We start from the raw sequence: 5153 nt of genomic DNA on the forward strand, positions 1-5153 counted from the left end.
TTTAAATCATTTACATAACTATCAACTAATCTGGAGCCCTGCCCTAACGGTGGATTGAAGACCTTTCCCCCAAAGCATTTAGTCAGCAGCGTCGAAGCTCAGGGAGTGGGATGTCGTCAAAGGTACGCAAACCTGCATGTTTGTGGGTGTGCGCGCATGGGCGCTAAAAGCCAGAGGGAAGAGAAGTGCGTTTGAAGGCGGTGCACAGCAGCGCTTACATAAGACTTAAGAGGAGCTGCTCAGACTGAACAATGTGTACTGAGCGTCACAGAGAAGAGACTGAGCAGAGAGAGTTTTCCACTTGGTTGGAAAAGAAGTTTGTGTGTATGCACGTGTGAATTAGCCGCTGTCGTCATATGAGAATGGAGGCTATGGAAGAACAAAGGGGTATGTTGGCATGTTTTATGTTTCTGCACAACTGTGTGTCTTTTTTTTGTGTGTGTGCAGGTTTTGGATGGCTTCTTTCTTTGTGTTGTTTGATTTGCACAGTGGGAATTTGCATTAGTGATGTGTGTGATATGTCTTTTTTTTTTTAAAGGCAGTAGGCTTGTTTTGCACTCTTAAAAACAAGCGGCCTCATTAGTTATATGTAAGAATGTGTTTGCTGTTGGATTGACTTGAGTGCAGATTGTAAGAATTTTAAAAGAACAAGAACTCCAGTTTAAGCCTCATTCACTTCACTCGTTCGGTGTTGCTTGTCATAGCAATGACCTGAATGTGTAAACATGAATTTCTTGCTATGTCAAATATGTCACCATACAGGAACAGCCTTCAGTAGCTGGATTATCGGCCCTGTTGTTTACATTTTTCTAGAATAGCACTGTTAGAGCATTCGGCATGACGAGGGATAAAGAGAGCGGCAGATGACAGTTATATTGGTCAGGACCCTGCAGTTTTGTCTGTTCAGGTAAGAAAAGCTGGTGGTATTTGAGTTTTATAATGTGTGTATTAGGGCTGAACGATTAATTGTATTTGCGATATTATCGCGATGTGATTAAACAAGATTTTCTAATCGCAAAGGCTGCGATTACACTCCCAATAGTAAAGCAGTCTGCAGATGAAGCATCAACTTTGCACATTACGCCGTACCTTGACTTGTTGTTGTACAACGACCTTAAGTTTGACAGAAGCTGACACCACAGAAACTTTAGTGTCGCACAGGGGATGAAAGTAGCAGCCGCCACCCGCGGGTAACTTGGTGGTGGGTGAAATCTTCAGGCCATCCGCGGCTTTGGCGGACAGGAAAAACGCACAGCAGAAAGACACGTATAGTAAGCTAAGCGTATTGTGGCGATCGACGCCTGCGTCACACACACAGCCTCCAGTCAGCTCAGGAAAAATCTGTAAAACGGCGTTTCAAACTAAACGCACAAGTCCGAAAGAGGCGCAGTCTGTCCCGAGTTACAGCCTGTGTGCTGCTGACCAGCATCGGCGGCTGCGGGGGGAAAAAAGAGTGTTTGGAGAATTACTAAGCTTTTCTATTAAACACGAGAGGCGTCACTTGGTTTTATTTTCGTTGGCCAACTTTTGAATTGAACTGAGTATTTTTTGCTTGCTTACTGGGATACAGAAAGATGGAGATTTGAACTGGGATAAGGACTCAATAATTGGTTTGTATTGAGTGCTTAATGTATAACACACTGTGGTGAACGTAGTTTTTCTTGTGGTCAGTAGGTAGGCCAACCTGATGATATGATATTATTTAATGCCATGACTTGACTCAAATTATCTTTCTCATATTATTAAAATTTGATACTTCTCCACCATTGCTCATAATAATTCATGTAATTTCATCATAACACAGGCCTGACCCATAAGAAAGAACAGTGGATGTTTGATCTATCTAATACATTAGATAAAGAGATTAAAAATTAATTTCATTTTAAATCGCAATATTGGCACAAAAAAAAAAAAACGCAATTAGATTATTTTCCAAAATCGTTCAGCCCTAGTGTGGATATTTTATTGTGAAATGTAACAAATATCAACTCAGTCTTTTTGAAGAATAGATTTTTTTGTGGGTTCTTGCATTGAGATGCAGACGATTCTGAATCGATTTACAAATGCCAACAACGATTTTATAAATGTTAATTGATAATGTATTGAGCGGGGTGTAGTGCCCTGACAGTCTGTGGTGAGCACATAACAGAGACCAGTGTCTGTATTCGGTGCATCGCCACTGCTGAAGAAAGAAGCAATCAAGGATGATCGTTCTGGATTTTGCACAGCTGAGATGACGATTCTGATGGTCTAATATTTTGACTGTATTTCTAAAAGTTTTGAAAATACATATTTATAGATTGGCATAGAGGACTGGACTGTCTGCCTTGGTGCAGGTCTTCGCTCTCAGTGTCCTTGTAGTTGGTTTTGTTCTCCATGGCAACAGGATGTTATACCGGTTCACTCCTCTCCTGTGTCACTTTAATGTCACAATAGATCAAAGGTCTTTCATATAGAGCGAGCTTTGTAGGTCACAAACACCTTTAAATAAAATTTTACGAACTGTAAATGCAAAATGAAGGTTGATCCCTGTTTTATCTCACTTGGCGACACAGAGGGTAGCAAAGTGAGAGTGAATTTTAATTTAAGAAAATGAAGTATAAAGGCTTCCAGAGCAGGCAGAGGAAAGGGGGCAGGGCCCGGCCAGTCTGATCTCCCTCTCTTTGCGTGTCAGGCCCAGCTGGTCTAACAGTACTATAAATAGCTGTCTTTGACCTCCAGAGCCATATCAAGCTCAGAAAAAAGTGACAAAGAGCAAGGATTACTGACAGAAGAGCACGAGAACAAAGTCCAGGCGAGAGAGAAAGACGAGAGGGACTGAAAGAGACCAGGAGGCAGAGCTACCCCGTCCCCTTAGCTGCGTCTGTGACCAGTTAACTCATCCGGTTAGTCGGCAAGCCAGGCCATCAGTCGGCAGGTATGGGTGATCCAGCAACCCTGGTCGAGTCCCCCACCTCTCCTGTCATCAAGGCAACCCCCACGGTGACGGCTGGGGAAGCACAAGGTGAGGACAGCTTCCGCTCGGTGCGCTGTGAAGGACGATGCAGTGTGGAGGTCGTTGTGTGGCCCCCGTTGTTTGGTTGCAGGGCGAAGGACTGAGTGACTCTCGCCAGAGAGTCGAGGTGCAGGTCTGAGAGCCGGTACAGCATCCTAGAAGCTCCGGTCCTTTTGTCCCAGAGTTAAGGCTGGACAATAAAACTGTAACTATCGTGAGATAAGGTTTTTTCAATTACAAATCTTAATTTCAAATCTTTATTTTTGATTTTATTCACTTGAATAAAACACAAATTAGGACTTAAGTTTTTATTAAAATGTTTATTTTGTTGAAGGAAAAAGGAGTAAAAAAAAAAGAAGCTTTTTACTTAATTTTACTCATGTATATTTGTTGACAAAGATTTTATCATACTTGTTTTGAATGTCCTGCCTCAGATTTGTGAAGTGATCCACTGTTTGGCATCAGCAAGTGTTTGTTCTGGCCAAAAGGAAAAGTTTGAAAACCAATATTAACCATCAGGTTTCGTCAACTTCCACTCAGGAGCAGAAATCAGCCTTTAAACTTGAAAGAAATAACGATTTGAAGCTTGTCGTGATATTTATCTATCGAACGATATGAAACTTTTTATCGTCCAGCCCTACCCAGAGCCAAGATCTCAATTTGCTGGCTGTGTGTTAAGTAGACTTTAGTTTTGTTAGCTCACTGAGTGTTCTGTCAGTAGTGCATGAATGCATACTAAATTGTGATCACACAATAATGTACTACTTTGCAGGCTAGTCCTGCCAAAGAACGTCCACTAAAGAGCTACTGACAGGCTCAGATTGATTTTACAAGTGTCTGTCAGAGATGGGGGAATTTTTTTAAACCAGAAAAGGTCATAACGCTTTTATCAAAGTCACCAGACTCCTTTTTAATAAAAATGGTAATTTTACCTTGCAGAACACGGAAAGTGCTGCTGGTCTACCGCTGCCTCGATCAGTTAGTTAGTTTGTTTGTGTGACTTTGGTGTCACACAAGAACACAAACTAACTGATCGAGTCAGCGGTAGACCAGAGAGATAAAATGACTGTTTTTATTCAGGGAGTCTGGTGGCTTTGATGAGAGTGATATAGCAACTGTTTCTGGTTTAACAAAGGTCTCTCTCTCTTTTTTTTTTTTTACATAATTTTGTCAGACACTCGCACTGCCGCCCATAAGTGGAGGGAAAGGGGGGAAAGCGTTCTGGGGCCCAGCTGCTAGTGGGGCCCATGCAGTCCAGCACTAATGATGTTCATTGTAAATATAAGCAAAGACGACCAAATTTAATTTTGACTCACTATTACTTGTTAAAATAACGATAATGATTAGATTTAATGATAAGCTTGTGTTCAGAGAAACGCTGTCTCTATCTGGGCAGATTGAATGTTAGCAAGGTATTAAGAGACATGCTCGGTGGGTATTTTGAACTACGCTCTTTGAGTGTGTGTGTGTGTGTCTGAGAGTGACCTAGCACCATGTAGCGGACTTCAACACCTGTTCATTCTCTCTGCCACTATTTTTTTTTCACCCATCATGCATTGTGGGGGGGGGATGTCATCGGCACCCCCGGAATAGCTTCTTGGATGTGGTTTATTTTACTCCTCCGCTCCTTTCCACAGAGCCAATCCTGTGGGATGAGTGCAGACACAGCAGAAGACAAATGATTCTTCACAGATTTGCTCCGAATCAAGTGTAAAAATAAAACGGTTTATAGTATCTCAGTGTTCCTGTGTAGTTTGTATCTTTTGCCGTTTGGGAGGATCTAAAAAATTAAAGTGGAATCAGGTGAACAAACCAAGCATAAAGCATTTTAACCATCTTCATTGAGGCGGGTCAGAACTGGCCACACCGTGCTTTACGACGGTAGGGCTGGATGATGTGGCCAAAAATGTTATTGGGATAAATGTCAGATCATTATTTCCTTCAAGTTTAAAGGCGGAGTTTTGCTCCTGACTGAAAGTTGAAGAAACCAGATGGTTAATTGTGTGGTTAAACTTTTCTTTATGGTCAGAAACACTTGATGCCAAATCTGAGGTAAAACATTCAAAACTATTAGGATGAACAAATATGATTACTAAATCTTTTTTCAGTCCCTTCTCCTCAACAAAAAAATTATTTTATAGAAAAATCAAAGGCTAAT

Source organism: Micropterus dolomieu, linkage group LG01 (assembly GCF_021292245.1).
Source record: "Micropterus dolomieu isolate WLL.071019.BEF.003 ecotype Adirondacks linkage group LG01, ASM2129224v1, whole genome shotgun sequence".
Lineage (NCBI taxonomy): Eukaryota > Metazoa > Chordata > Actinopteri > Centrarchiformes > Centrarchidae > Micropterus > Micropterus dolomieu.